Raw genomic sequence first — 14,764 nt, forward strand, 5'->3', positions numbered from 1 at the left:
TTTTTTATTTTTATTTATTTATTTATTTTGGTTTTTTTCGAGACAGGGTTTCTCTGTGTAGATTTGCGCCTTTCCTGGGACTCACTCTGTAGCCCAGGCTGGCCTCGAACTCACAGAGATCCGCCTGGCTCTGCCTCCCGAGTGCTGGGATTAAAGGCGTGCGCCACCACTGCCCGGCTGTTGCTACCTTTTAAGTTATGGCTGTCTTAATCAGTTAGCGGTTTGGCTACTAGGCCCACAGCCTGAGGGGATTCTGTTTCCTCAGGCACCAACTCTTTCAAAGCTAGGAAGGGAACTTCTCTAAATCTCTGTCCCTTTAAAGAATTTAAGATTAAAGTTTGAGGTGGAATTCTGCTCCTCAGGCTGTATAGTAAGTTGCTCACGTCCTCTCCTTGCCTGGGGCTCCCAAAAAGTCCTGGTTCTTTTCACCCCCACTTAAAAACCCTTCTCCACCTGGCTTCTGCCTGCCACTTCCTGTCAGCTATTTGCTGACTCAGCTTCCTGACCACAGGTGAATTTTATTTAATCAAACAAATGTAACATTTTTGCATCATTAAACAAATGTTCCAGAGCATAAATAAAAGTAACACACCTTAAAATAATATTCTACAACAGCCCCCCTCGCTAGCTGGCTCCCTTTTTCTTTCTGCCCGCCAGCCCCACCTATCCCTTCTCTGTCTAGCAACAGGCCATTCAGGTTTTTTATTAGACCAATCAGGTGCCTTAGGCAGGCAAGGTGAAACAGCAACACATCTTTACATAGTTAAACAAATGCAGCATAAACAAATGCAACACATCTTTACATCATTAATTATTCTGAAACACAAATGTGATACATCTTTACGTAGTTAAACAAATATTCTATTTCACAACAGATAGCTGTGAGCTTGAGGTCAGCCTGGTCTATGAAGAGTTCCAAAATAGCCAGGGCTGCACAGAGAAACCCTGTCTTAAGAAAAATAAATAAATGAAAACAAATAAAAAACTTAATTGTGAACATCTGTGGGGGTTTTTTGTTTTGTTTTTTGAGACAGTCTCTCTGTGTAACAGCCCTGGCTATCCTGGAACTCACTCTGTAGATCAGGCTGGCCTCAGACTCACAGAGATCTGCCTGCTTCTGCCTCCCGAATGCTGGGATTATAGGTGTTCGCCACAACCGCCCAGCTATTTTGTATATACTTAAATGGCTGTATTCCATTTGAATGTGTTGTACAGTTGGGTGGCAATTTTCCATTTTCACTATTATAATAAATCTCCCTCCCCACCCCCCAGTTTCTCTGTGTTGCTCTAGCTATCCTGGCACTCAATTTGTAGGCCAGGCTGACCTTGAACTTGCAGAGATCTGCCTGCTGCTATCTCCCAATTAAAGGTGTGGGTTTTTTTGTTTTTTGTTTTTTGTTTTTGCCATTTTCACTATTTTGACACTACTACAAACATCTTAGTACATAAAACTTATGTAATTGGGGATATTAGGAGAAAATCCTGGATCTGGAGGGATTCACTGAAGGCCTGACTAATTTTCTTGCAGTTCCCAACATAGACAGCTTTATAGCTTCAGTCTTCAGTTGGTTCCAGGTCCATTTTGCTATTTCTTCCAACTGTGGAATCTTTTTACTCATGTTTTCTCTCTCAAATGATCATTATATAACCCCTACCTCAAATTCAAGAACCTTCTGTCTCTACTAGGATGACAGGCTTGTGTTATTGTACCCAGCTTTTTCTCCCCCTCCCTCCTTTAAGACAGGGTTTCTCTGTGTAGCTTTGGAGCCTTTTCTGGAACTCACTCTGTAGCCCAGGCTGGCCTGGAACTCACAGAGATCCACCTGGCTCTGCCTCCCTAGTGCTGGGATTAAAGGCATGGGCCACCACCACCCAGCCTTTCCTTCTCTTGAGTCAATAGATAAATGGTCTTTCTGCTTATTGATTTTTCTTAAGCCTTTTTTGTTACTTTGTTGATGTTGTGCAATTTACTGAGTTTCTTGAGCTATCTGCTGCTGACAGTCTGAGCCTGGAACATGTGTCAATTCAAATTCAGCCAGAGTGCAGAAAGGTGTGAGATGAAAGGAGAAGACATCTAGTTGGATGAGGTGAACAGACCCTGCTGGAAAAGATTGGATTTTACTAAGTGCATTATGGAAGGCCTTGAGTGCTATTTGCTTTATTTTTGACAGCTGACTTATGGTCACATTAATTGCACCCATACTTTGGTCATAACTGACAGGTTTCTAGTTGGACTTAAGACCTGCTCAGCAAGAGGGAAATCATGCCTGATACTGGAAACCTAGCCAGCTATCTGGGGCTAGTGAAGTCCTGGATCACTTTACTAAACCAGCATAATCCCTAATTACATCCTAAATATTTATCCTTATACCCACAGATATGTGTAGTTTTCACCCTTGGTCATTACAGAAAAACTGCAACCGATCAAAATGCAGAGTTGTAGAGTCCAGTCCCAACTGATATATCTACAACACAACTCCTGCACTTAAGGTTCAGGGATCATTGTGGAAGAGGGGAAGGGAAGATTGAAAGAACAGGAAGTTTGCTGTAAGATGGTGTCTCCAAGAAATGTCAGAGAAGCTAGATCCATGAAGTCTAACCAACATGGCTGCCTAACTGTGACCTGAACAAGGACAACATCAGCAGACATGCTAATGTGTAAGGGAGAAAGCCCACAAGGCCTCAGTCCTAAACAAAGAAATACAGGCAACTGCGGGATTCTGAGAGCTGGAGAAACAATCTTCCTGAGGAAAGAGCACAACAATTGGCTATCCCATACCAAATGGTCGGCCTTGAAAACATATACACATCCAAGTATGTATGTTGTGTATATATACACAATAGACTGGAAAGGTTGTATTCATACATCTCGGAATTACATATGTAACAACAAAGAAAAAGGCCATGAATTTGAAACAGAAAGAATGTGAGTGTTGTATCATGAGAGGGTTGGAGAGGGGAAAGGGGAAATGATTTAATTATAATCTAAAAAAAAATTATAAAATGGTCAGTAGGCAAGGATGAAAGTGAAAGTGTAGGAGCACTGGCCACAAAGACCGTTTTGGTAGCTCTGGGTATCTGCCTAAAAACACAGTAGCACTTGAAATGGTGGGGTTATTTTTTATATTTTGAGACAGTGTTCTCTGTGTAATAGCTCTGGCTGCCCTGTAACTTGCTTTGTAGACCAGGCTGGCCTCAAACTCAGAGATCCACCTGCCTCTGCCTCTGTCCCTTGACTGCTGGAAATAAAGGTGTGCGCCTCCATGCCCAGTTAAATGGTAGGATTAATACAAGAGGTAATAGGCAAGGGTGACCAGATAAATGAACAGATGAACAAGGGTTGTACGGGAGAGTGGGAAGGAAAGTCCTTATCCGTCCCAGCACATGATTGCAGGTGATTCCTAGAGGATCGCTAAGTAATGGTTAGTTTTTCAGTGATTGGAGAGGCAAGCAGGAAAGAAGTCCTTTCTGGGTGGTCTCCAGAGATGAACAAAGACGTTCCACAGCAATGGCTAAAGATGAAGATGAAGGTCTCCCTCTCCCCGCCATCTCCCTCTCTAGATTTTGGTAAGGATTAGTAAATTTTTTGAGGCTTAAGTGAAGCACTGAGCAAACTCAACCGCAAGATAAGGGCGCATTTACTCCGTGGAGTGTTGCTTGTCTGCTTTCCAGGGCATTTGAGTCACCTCTTGTCCAGAGGTGATGGCTCGGCCCTCACGCCTAGGCTCTGTCCCTGCTTGGCGGCGGTGGCGTCCGGCTTAGTAGCTGCAGGCTTCGCCCACCACTTTTAACTCGTCCCATAGATCCTCCGGTAGAATTCGGTCCACCGGTCCACCGCCTTCGAATTCTACCGCAGCTCCCGAGCCTCCGCGCAATACTGCCACGTTCGCTCCGCCCATGGGCGGAGCCATTGTGTGGCGCTCTGGGCGCTTGCGCAGCCCGCTCTGACCCGCCGAGCACTCGTCCTTCCGGGGGCGCGAGTGCCAGTTCGTGAGCGTGCGCGTTCTCGCTGTCGCCGGTGCTGCTTCCGCCGTCCTCTGCCACTGCTACCACTGTCGCCGCCCCGGATCCTTAGGCCGAGCTGTAGGACGGCCGGCTGCCCAGCAGCGCCGCGGTACGGAGAGCGGAGCCGCGGAACCGGTGGACCGGCAGGCGGGCCCACAGGTGAGCTCACTGCCGGATGGCCCTCAAATTAGGTGGAGCCGCGGGAGCCGGGTGAAGGGGAGGGGAGCGGGGTGAGGGTGCCGCAGAACGAGGTGAAGACTGCCCACAGCCGGAAATGGCGGCCAGCCTTCAGTCGGGCTGGGCTCTGGGCACCGCTAGGCCCCGCTCGACCTTGCGCATGGCGGGGAGGCGCGGGGACGAGGCTTTCCGGGCCAACCTGGGTCCGCACGCCGGCCGCCTCCGCTGCACCCGGGACGCAGAAACTCTGGTGTAGAGAGGCGGGCAATGAAGGCTCCGAGGCTTGTTCACAGCCTGGGGCGCGGAAAATTGTCTTATAGTTGTAAATTCCAAAAGCATTTACCTGTAAATAAACATTTTATAGGCTTCCCAACGATATTTTAAGAGGTGCTTTTGTATACTGCTGTTAGAGTTATCAGGGACTCATCCGTTTAGGCTCCAACTTGTGTTATGTGGCTGTATTAAAAACTTGTTTTTCCTTGTGCTTAGGAGATGATTTCTCCGAATTCTTTAAGTGCGTCTTAGGAAAAAGAATGCAAAAGTAGCTTCGTTTTCAGATTGGACTTAGGGAAAATTGGGTCGCCGTTTGTTGGACATACAGCTGATCATCCTTTTAGGCACCATATCTGAATTGCTAGTGATTTGTCTGTTTAAAAAAAACAAAGCACTATTTGATATCAGGAAGACTATATTGACCTGTCTATTGTCATGGTTACCCAAAGGCAGAACTCTAACTGTTGTAAGATAATTTTGTTCATTTATTTGCTTTTTTAAAGAAAAGAGCGATCTGTTGGGTGACATTAAAAGCCAGGACTTAAGTGCTTCTCGACAGTTTCTAACCTAATATGTTAGGACCCTGTTACCTGTATCAGTATTTTCTTTACTTTGTTTGTTTGTTTGTATGTTTCTCGTTTTTTGAAACGGGGTTTCTCAGTGTAGCCTTGGCTGTCCTGGAACTTACTCTGTAGACCAAGCTGGCCTTGAACTCACAGATCTGCCTGCCTTTGCCTCCTGCTAGCACTAAAGGAATGTGTCACCACTGCCTGGCCTTTAACAGTGTGTTCATACTTAGGTTGGCCTTTTCTGTGTGGACCCCAAGTGTGGAGCCATTGTGGGCTCTGAATACAGACCCTTTTGGGAAGAGGTGGCCCCATCAGTCCTTGGAGAGTTTAAGCTCCCTGTCTCACACTCTGCTTGCCCCAGAAGCCTCCTTTCTAGTCTATGAACAAATTTAAGTGCTAGATTCTTTCTTGAACATTCACTTATTCCTGTTCTGTGAGACATTCTTAGATTCTACTACTTATAATTTCAGCTCTCTACTTCCCATTTTTCTTCTTTCCTTGCTTAATTTTCACACAGCACTTGACTCTTGCTTAATGTGTTAACGTATTTAACATTTTTTTCTAGGTAAGGTTTTGTTTTGTTTTTTAGAATAGTCACATAGTATGTGCCCAGTAAAATATTGGTAAGGTTTTGTTTTGTTTGGTTAGAATAGTCACATAGTATGTGCCCAGTAAAGTATTGAATGAATGCAAATAAACTTATGGCCTTTCTCACTAGGAAGTAAGTCAGTGAGTACTGAACACTTCAGAGGCACTGGGTTCTTGGGAGGTGTACAGGGAACCTTATATTCTTAAGAACAGACCCACCGACTTTGCCCTGCTCATTGATAGAAGCACAGTCAGTTAATTTAGAAAGGTATTAGAAAGGTGCTTAGGGCTTCTCTGTAAAATCTTTTGCAACTTTTGATCAGTGATTATTTGAAAGTTAAAAGCTTTTTAAAAGTCACTGGTTAAAAAGTTAAAAAGCTCTTAGAAATTTTGTCTTTGGTTACTTGTCTCTTGGGACTAGAGGTAACAGTGAGATGAAGTCATCTGATTCTTATTTCTTTTGAAGAAGTGTTTTGTTTTTGTAAACAGGATCTTGCTATATAGCTCAAGCTAACCTGCAACTTGTGGTCCTCCTGCTTCAGCCTGGCAAAGGGCTTGAATCATAGGCATTCACAACCATACCTTGCATAAGAGTGAGCAGCTCCTGATGCCCTCAGCTGGAAGCTAATTATTATCTGGGGTGCTATGACAACCCAGGAGACTTCTTTGTGACTGAAGGACTCCGGAGTCCTTTCTAAGGCCTTTGCCTCCTGCCCATTTAAGCTTAGACTATCTAGATTTTCCTGTATTCTTGAGAACAGTTCTGTTAGTGTGTGGTTCAGTGTTGGATGCATGCTGCATAGTTCTACCCACTTTTACCCAGGAGAACTTTGGAGAGCGTGATACTTCTGGATACAGTTGTAGACCCACCCTGACAACCTGCTATGCTCAAGATGTAACTTAATAAATCAGACTTGAAACTTCAATTGGACTTGATTCTTTAAGCCAGATTCTTCTGCTTGTTGACCAACCATAGCTTACAGTATCCCATAATCTGCCAGAGTTGTGTCTTTAGAGCCAGGTGCATGATGCTCACAGGTGTTTGTTGAATAAATAACTAAAATGCTGTGAAGCTGGGACTTATGATAAGGTGGGGTTTTAGAAGTTAGCTTCTGAAAGCGCAGAGTGAGGTAAGCATGAAGTGTGGTATTTGATGCCTGTAATACTGTGGGCAAACTATCAGCAAATGAAAGCAGTTCTTTTCTTGTAAGGAAACAAACTCATTAGATTTTAGGGATCTGATCAGGAGCTTTTTGTATGGAAATGATGCATAAACATCAGTCCTAGATGTGAGAACTCTGGTGTTCCTGTAATGGCTCCTGGAAGTTACTAAGCATTTAAAATTGTAGTACTCAGGGCTGAGGGTGCAGATCAGAGGAGAGTGGTTGTCAAGCATATGCCAAGGCCCTGGATTTGAGCTCTACACCTCAAAGAAAAAGTAAAAAGTTGCATTCTTATAATGAGGCTTATTATTCTTGTACTATAGAATCTTCGTGATTCATTCAAGGCCAGTGGCCTTTTGTTAGGCAAACTTCCTCCTCTTTGCTGTCCTTCCTCCCTCTTCTGTGCATCAGCAGAATGTGCTAGATTATCCTTCTTCAAAGAGGACAAGGCTAGAGCTCATACCACCAGGGTTCCTTCTGCTTCTGAGACTCTGTACTCTATAAAATGAGGGAGATGGTTCTCACTTCACCTGCCAACTCAACTGTTGAAGCAAAGGAAGGATAAGAAGAAGGATATTTTCCTGATGGCTTCCTAAATAGAGGTAACAAAAATTCTAAAAATGGTGATAGCCTTATTTTGTGAAAATACCTATCCCTAAAACATCCTTAATCAAGGAGCCTGAGCTGCTGTGCCAGGCCTACTTCAGATGAAGGCAACCCTGACAAGGATTAGCAGCTAGTCTGTTAACTAGCAACTAAACAGGAAGATTTAAGGATTAGATTACCCAACAACCTTCGGTGTGGATTTTGCTCCTTCTGACACTTTGTATTAACTTTGAGTATATTTATTAATGAAAAGTGAGTGTTCTTCATTCATGATATTTAATAAGTATGTATTTTTTTTTAATTTGGTATGTGGGTTGTGTAGGTGTGTGGTTTTGGTACACATACACTTGAATGTGTGAATGTGTGTACCCTCCTGTGTGCAAAATAAAGAGACCAGAACAGAATATTGGGTGTCTTTTCCTCCCATTGACCCAGAAACTCCCTCAGTTGTCTGGCTAGTGAGTTTATAGTATCTTCTTGATTCTGCTCCCAGTGCTGGGGTTACAGGTACACAAAACTATGCCAGACTTTTAAAGTGGGTCCTGGGATTCAAATATGACTTCATGCCTGCAGAGCCCATTCCAGTCCTCAGTATAAGTTCTTACAAATAATTGCTTCAGATTTTTTGAGTTTCACATTGATATTTTATATCAGAATTATAGATTATAGAAGTGAAATTATCTCATTCTTTAAAGAAAAAGTGAGGCCAGGTTTGAGAGAGATCACTGAAAATTCTTCCATGATCAGTTTCCTCTCTACTGTTCTGTATGCAGTTTTATTTCATTCCAGAATTACTGTACATTTTTTACAAGCGACATTTAGTTTGTGGCAGAGAACTTTGTCATTTATTTCTAGACTTTTTTTTTTTTTTTTGGTTTTTTTTGAGACAGGGTTTTTCTGTGTGGTTTTGGTGCCTGTCGTGGCTCTTGCTCTGTAGACCAGGCTGACCTTGAACTCACAGAGATCCGCCTGGCTCCGCCTCCCCAGTGCTGTCATGCGCGCCATCACTGCCGGGCTATTTCTAGACTTTTTTGGTTTTTTCAAGACAGGGTTTCTCTGTGTAGCTTTGCACCTTTCCTGGATCTCGCTCTGTAGATCAGGCTGGCCTTGAACTCACAGAGATCCTCCTGGCTCTGCCTCCCGAGTGCTGGGATTAAAGGTGTGTGCCACCACCATCCGGCGGAGGTTTTTTGAGATAGGATTTCTCTGTGTAGGCCTGCCTCTTCCTCCCGAGTGTTAGGATTGCAGGTGTGTATCTCACCTCTCTGTCCTTGGCTATTTTCAGACATTTTAAACCCAAGTAGTATTCTTAGATTTTTTGATGTATTATGAATGCTCAGTGAATGTTCCTTGAATCTGTGTAAGTGAATGTTACTCATTATCATGAGTTGTTGGTGACTTTATTGCTAGTTTAGTTGCTAAATATTAAACTTGCACACCCCCCATGGTGTTAGAGTATGAAATATGCAGAGTTCTTTTATGCGTTCTAAGGAATGCTTGCCTATTAGCTATAAGGTTACAATCCTGGTGAGTCAGAGGATTGGAATGAGGATTTGCTGGGTGATGGTATCAGGTGTGTCCCATTCAGGCTAACTTGGGAAAGAAGTATGGCCATCTTAGAAATCTGCCTTAGATGGTTGCTCTTTTCATCGAGTAGAGTTGAATGTGATCCAGTGAAGAACAGAATCAGATACTTCATGGTAATGTTGATATGAGTCAACCTTAAGGGACAGGTTCTAAGTCAAACGCCTACAGGATCTAAGAAGGTGTGTTCCTCAGGTGACTGACCCTCTTCTGAGTGAAGGTGAGGTGGAGGGTGGGGACAAGAGGAGTGGCCTGAGTTCTGTAGAGGAGAAGGTGCTGTTGCCTATCTTTATTTTCTCTTATTATAGGAAGGAATTAGCAGGCCTGTTGAGTTTCTCTGTTGTTGTTTTTTTTTTTTTTTTTTTCTCTTTTTTTTTTGGTTTTTCGAGACAGGGTTTCTCTGTGTAGCTTTGCGCCTTTCCTGGAGCTCACTTGGTAGCCCAGGCTGGCCTCGAACTCACAGAGATCCGCCTGGCTCTGCCTCCCGAGTGCTGGGATTAAAGGCGTGCGCCACCAACGCCCGGCTTTTTTTTTTTTCTCTTAAATAGGAGTGCATATTATTGTAGTTTTTCTTAGACAAATTCTGTTAGAATTTAAACATTTTTCACATATTACCAACTTTTACTCTCTCCTGATATTTGTGTCTTTTCTACTTTATGTTTGTAAGTGCCTTGTATAACTCTTTTTTGCCTTTTGTCCAACCCAATAAGCACCCTTGTGATTTGTTTAGGTATGCCTCATAAGGGAAATAAATTTTCTTAAAATCTTGTAGCTACTCTTACAGCTTTGCCCTCCCTGATGGGAAAGCTTTTGTAGAACCAGAAGACATGTGCTGAAGGTGGCATGGATTCCTGGCAGGTGTCAGAAATTTATCATCTGTGGTCTTTATTGTATCAGAGTTGTGAGTTTGACAGGCCAAGTGTTTTATACAAACCATTTTAGTAATTTTATGGAAATTCTTATCCTATCCATTGGTATGTTTTTATTTTTATTTATATTTTTTTTAATTAAATCACCCTAAGCGTGCTGTGGTAGTGCATGCTTTTATTCCCAGCACTTGGGAGGCAGAGGCAGGCGAATCTCTGTGACTTCAATCAAGGCTAGTCTGGTCTGATTTACAGAGTGAGTTCTAGGACATCCAGAGCTACAAGAGAAATCATGTAAAAAAAACAAAGACAAAGAAACAAAATCACCCTGAATGAGTATTTTTGTCTGCAAATAGGATAATCCTTTTATCCTTCCTCAAACTTCTAAATTAGATTATTAGGTCTATGGCCAAATTAAGCAGCAATACCATTCTGTAGTCTAAGGATTTGGGAGGCTGAAGCACAACGATTGTGAGTTCAAAACCAGCCTGGGCTGGATAGTGAGCCTGACTCAAAGTATTTATAAATTAGTTACATAGTAGAGGGCATTTATTGTGTAAATCACAGTTGCAAAAGTGAAGTTGGCCTCAAAGGTGGTATATTAGGATCGTCTCACTTTCTCTTGATTTGTCTTACTTTATGTGTTAGCTTTGCTTCCAAACTGGTACAAGAGATTAGTCACATTTTCACCATCCCGTCAAGACAGAGTAACCTCTTAGGTGAAAAGAGCCATTATCTCTTTCTCAGAAGCTCCAAGCTAATGCTCCTCCTTCCACAAAGAACATTAAAATCATGGCTAACACAAAGGCAGCTATGTCATTGGAAAGCCTACCCTACCAGGGTGATAACTAAGAAGCTGAATCCATGGAGCTTCCTGCATGACTGTCGACAGCTCCCTACTGTTATGTTTTCAAAGTAAAAAACATGCAGTCCTTTCCATGAATGTCCTTAAAAGTGAAATAACATGTTATAGTTCGACAGAGTACTATGGTATATACAACCATCTTTAGATGTCAAAGCTTATTAAAATGGCACAATTAAATATCTGATGTTGGTTTGTTACACTAATGATACAATGGATAAGAAAATGTGGTTATTTCTATAGTACATAACATTTTCAGATATCTGGAATTATGAAATTCCACCACTGCTAGATTTTTGCTAATCCCATATAATACCTGAAACACATTAATAGCACAATCATACAAATAACTCTGAAGTTTTAGTGTTAATTTGATAGTGCTTCTCATGATTTAACGCATAGAAGAAAGCTAGTAGTATCTTTTTTTTTTTTTAATTAATTTTTTTTGAGACAAGGTCTCTCTATGTAGCCCTGGTTGTCCTGGGATTTTTTTTTTTTTTTTTTTTTTTTTTTTTTTTTTCGAGACAGGGTTTCTCTGTGTAGCTTTGCGCCTTTCCTGGATCTAGCTCTGTAGACCAGGCTGTCCTTGAACTCACAAAGATCCACCTGCCTCTGCCTCTGGAGTGCTGGGATTAAAGGCGTGCGCCGCCGCCGCCGCCGCCGCCGCCGCCGCCGCCGCCACCACCACCGCCCGGCCTAGAATTCATTATGTAGCCCAGGCTGTAATTTATTCTCTTAAGATGTAACTACATAATTTTCTCTCTTATTTTTTTCTAGTTTCTCCCACCCCTCTCTTTGCCTTGTTCCCTGTAGTCGGAAGGTTTTTCTGTGTCCCACCTGGCCCATGGTCAGGACAAATCTTTCCCACTAGCATCCCCCAAGTAAATACACAGAGGCTTATATTAATTAAAACAGCATGGCCATGGCTCAAGCCTTTTGCTAACTAGCTCTTATATCTTAAATTAGTCCATAACTATTAATCTATGTATCGCCACATGTTCCATGGCTTTACCTGTGTCCCATTACACGTTGCCCCTTGGGTGGCTCGCTGGTGTCTCCCCCAGCCTTCTTCCTGTCTTTCTCTTTGAATTTCCCTCCTGCCTCTAAGCTGCCTTGTCATAGGCCAAAACCATCAACCAATCAGAACAACACATATCCACAGTGTACAGAAAGACATTCCCCCATCATTTCCCCTTTTCTGATTAATTAAAAAGCAAAGTTTTAACTTTAACATAATAAAATTATATATAACAAGTTATCAAGCAAGAATTATAGTTATAATACCTAGTCTATGTATTTGGCAAAATTAAAGAAAACCTATCTATCCTATGTTTGTGAGTCTATAGTTTCATATCTAATTTATCTTTTATCATAACCAAGGAAAATTACAACTATCTAGTCTTCAAATACATCAGAGACCTCAGAAGGATATAATATTACCTAAGTAAACAGGAAAAGCATTGTAAGCAACTTCCAAAAATCTAGAATGACAGAGACAGCTGCCTGCCTGGACAGTCATTCAAAGTTCCTCTGCAATGTTGGGGCATCCATCTTCAGCCATAAAGGCTTAGAGTCTCTCAGTCTCTTTTCTCTGTGTCCTGTAGAATGTCTGGCAGTTTCTTCTGTGAAACAGGAACCTGAAGGACCATCTTGCCTTGCAAATTCAGTGGTCACCTTCCTATGGGTCCTGTATGTTGTTTATACAACATTTTATCAAGCAGTCAAGCAAGAGCACTTTTGCCCAATGGCTAACTTTTTCCACAAAGAAAGCAAACTTCATAATGAGTTTCTTCAGTGCCCATTATCTTCTCTGAAGTAGATTGGTGCTGTCAGGAATAAACATGTCTCAATGTCCAGAAAGTCAAAAGTTCTTAAAACATTTTAAATGCCATATTCTGTAGGTCTTCAAAGTGTTTGAAGATTACCTACCTAATTGAAATATATCTATGTATATCTAGAAAACTTAACTAACATGACTACAAGCTTGATTATCATAGATGATTAACTATTAATCTGTATTTCTTAATTAACCATTACAAATTAAATGAGTTACATAAACATAATACCTTAAACGAGAGTAGAAATATATATAAAGGATAACAAAATAAACTAAAACAATGTAACATATTTTTAACAAGTTGCTCTTTAAAAGTATAATTAAAAAGTATAATTTAAAAGTAGAATTAATCATTAATCTACTCTTTCATCCTATCATATCTATACTATCCCCTTCTTTAGAAAGAGATTGCATTTTTATAATCAATAAAAATAAACATTCATAAACAATATTTTGGGAATTTGGGTGTAGTTTCTCACACTGCTTCCTGCAGATAGGGGGTGCTGGTAATCTTATGGGGATAGTGAAAAAATTAAGAATTATGGTCAAGTCCTGACTGAAATAGTCTGTGAGGCTGCATTGTCTGAGCCAGTTGCCTTGAAACAGTTCTGGATGTTGGATCATCAGAGACCTTTCAGGGGTTTTGGCTAATCAAACCTGATGTATCTTAACCAGGAACAAATCCATAGCCTCTTGCTTCCTGTGGAAACAAAAACAGAGCCTCCTTTCCAAAGCAACATATCCTTAGATCCAAACTTTAAAGTCAAGTATCTTTAAAATATACATATTGGTTTAGCTGAACAGCCTTTATAATTAAATGTCTTTCTGCAGATAAAATTCCCAAACAACACAATCCAGATTCTCTGTGTAATATCCATCTTTATGTAGCTTATTTTTATATTACTTTTACTGTGTCTTTAAAAAACTTTATTTTTTAAAACTTTTTAATTATATAGCTGTCTATAGTGCTGTTCCTCTTCCAAGCCTACGTACATTTTTACACATATTGTAAACCATTTAGAGGTTTATTTAATCTGAATCTGACTTATTGTGTATCTGTTGCTTTAAACTACAGCATTACTAGGATTGAAATTGCAGCTTTACTGCTGGCTCCACCCATCTCAGCTTCCCAACATGGCAGAACTACGTTTACTGCTAGCTCTGGGAACCATGGTCGCTGACTCTGGGAAGCAGTGGGTCTATGCCTTCATCCAGCAGCATGTAGCCCAGAACACCCCCCCCCCGCCCCCTTTTTTGTATTAGCAAAAGCTAAATCTGCTATGCAGTGCATTGTGCGGCTTAAGAGATGCCACTGTGTACTGAGGTAGAAATCCACCATGCTGCACTCAAGCCCACACGCTGCTGTGAACCTGCCATACTGTAGCTCATGGCTTGCCTGAGAGACACAACTAGGAAGCTGTTTTTAGCTCTGTTTTAAATTTTTTTTTTTAGCTTTCTCAGGTTTTAGATGAAAACTCTTGCCCCACATGTGGGCACCATTTGTAGTCATAAGTTTTTCTGTGTCCCGCCGGCCAGCTAGCTGTCAGGACAAATCTCTCAAATCTCTCCCTTTTGTACCCTGCAAGTAAACACACAGAGGCTTATGTTAATTAAAACTGCTCGGCCATTAGCTCAGGCTAACTACTGACTAGCTCATTTCTGTAAATCTATATGTTGCCATGTTTTCCGTGGCTTTACCTTGGTGCCATTATATGCTGCTCCCTGGATGGCAGGCTGGCGTCTCCTGACTCAACCTTCCTCTACCCAGAATTCTCATCTGCTTGTCCCGCCTATACTTCCTGCCTGGCTACTGGCCAATCAGCGTTTTATTTATTAACCAATCAGAGCAACACATATTCACAGTGTACAAAACATCCCACAGCACCTCCCCTTTTCTGTCTAATCAAAAAGGAAGGTTTAACATAGTAAAATTACATCAACTCACATTTTTTTGGAAGTCGCTTGTTTGTACTTCCTGTTTTACTAGGTAATATTTCCTTTTTGGGTCTCTGAGGGAGTTGAAGATTGGATAGTTGTAGTTACAGTTTTCCTTGTTAAGAAATTCAAAAAGGAAACTTACTAAGGAGATATAAAATGTGTAAGTTTGAAAGACATAAGATAGTTTTCTGTTGGTAATACAAGTTAGGATAGAAAGTAAATTAGTCTAGGCGGTGGTGGCGCATGCCTTTAATCCCAGCACTCAGGAGACTGGGCGGGAGGGGAGGCAGAGGCAG

At 41.7% G+C, this 14,764-nt stretch overlaps 1 protein-coding gene across 2 annotated transcripts in view; it reads left to right on the forward strand.

The window, feature by feature from the left end:
- Positions 1–3,969: 3,969 nt before the first annotated feature.
- Positions 3,970–14,764, forward strand: part of Dnajc5 (DnaJ heat shock protein family (Hsp40) member C5) — a 36,654-nt gene continuing 25,859 nt past the window's right edge. Inside the window, exon 1 of one of the 2 annotated variants that reach the window (XR_001576364.3) lies at positions 3,970–4,164. The gene's annotated coding sequence lies outside the window, so the exon portion shown is untranslated. The remainder of the gene's footprint in view (positions 4,165–14,764) is intronic. The other variant, XM_006994592.4, reaches the window with a different exon arrangement.

This window comes from Peromyscus maniculatus, chromosome 4 (assembly GCF_049852395.1).
Source record: "Peromyscus maniculatus bairdii isolate BWxNUB_F1_BW_parent chromosome 4, HU_Pman_BW_mat_3.1, whole genome shotgun sequence".
In the NCBI taxonomy this organism is placed as follows: domain Eukaryota; kingdom Metazoa; phylum Chordata; class Mammalia; order Rodentia; family Cricetidae; genus Peromyscus; species Peromyscus maniculatus.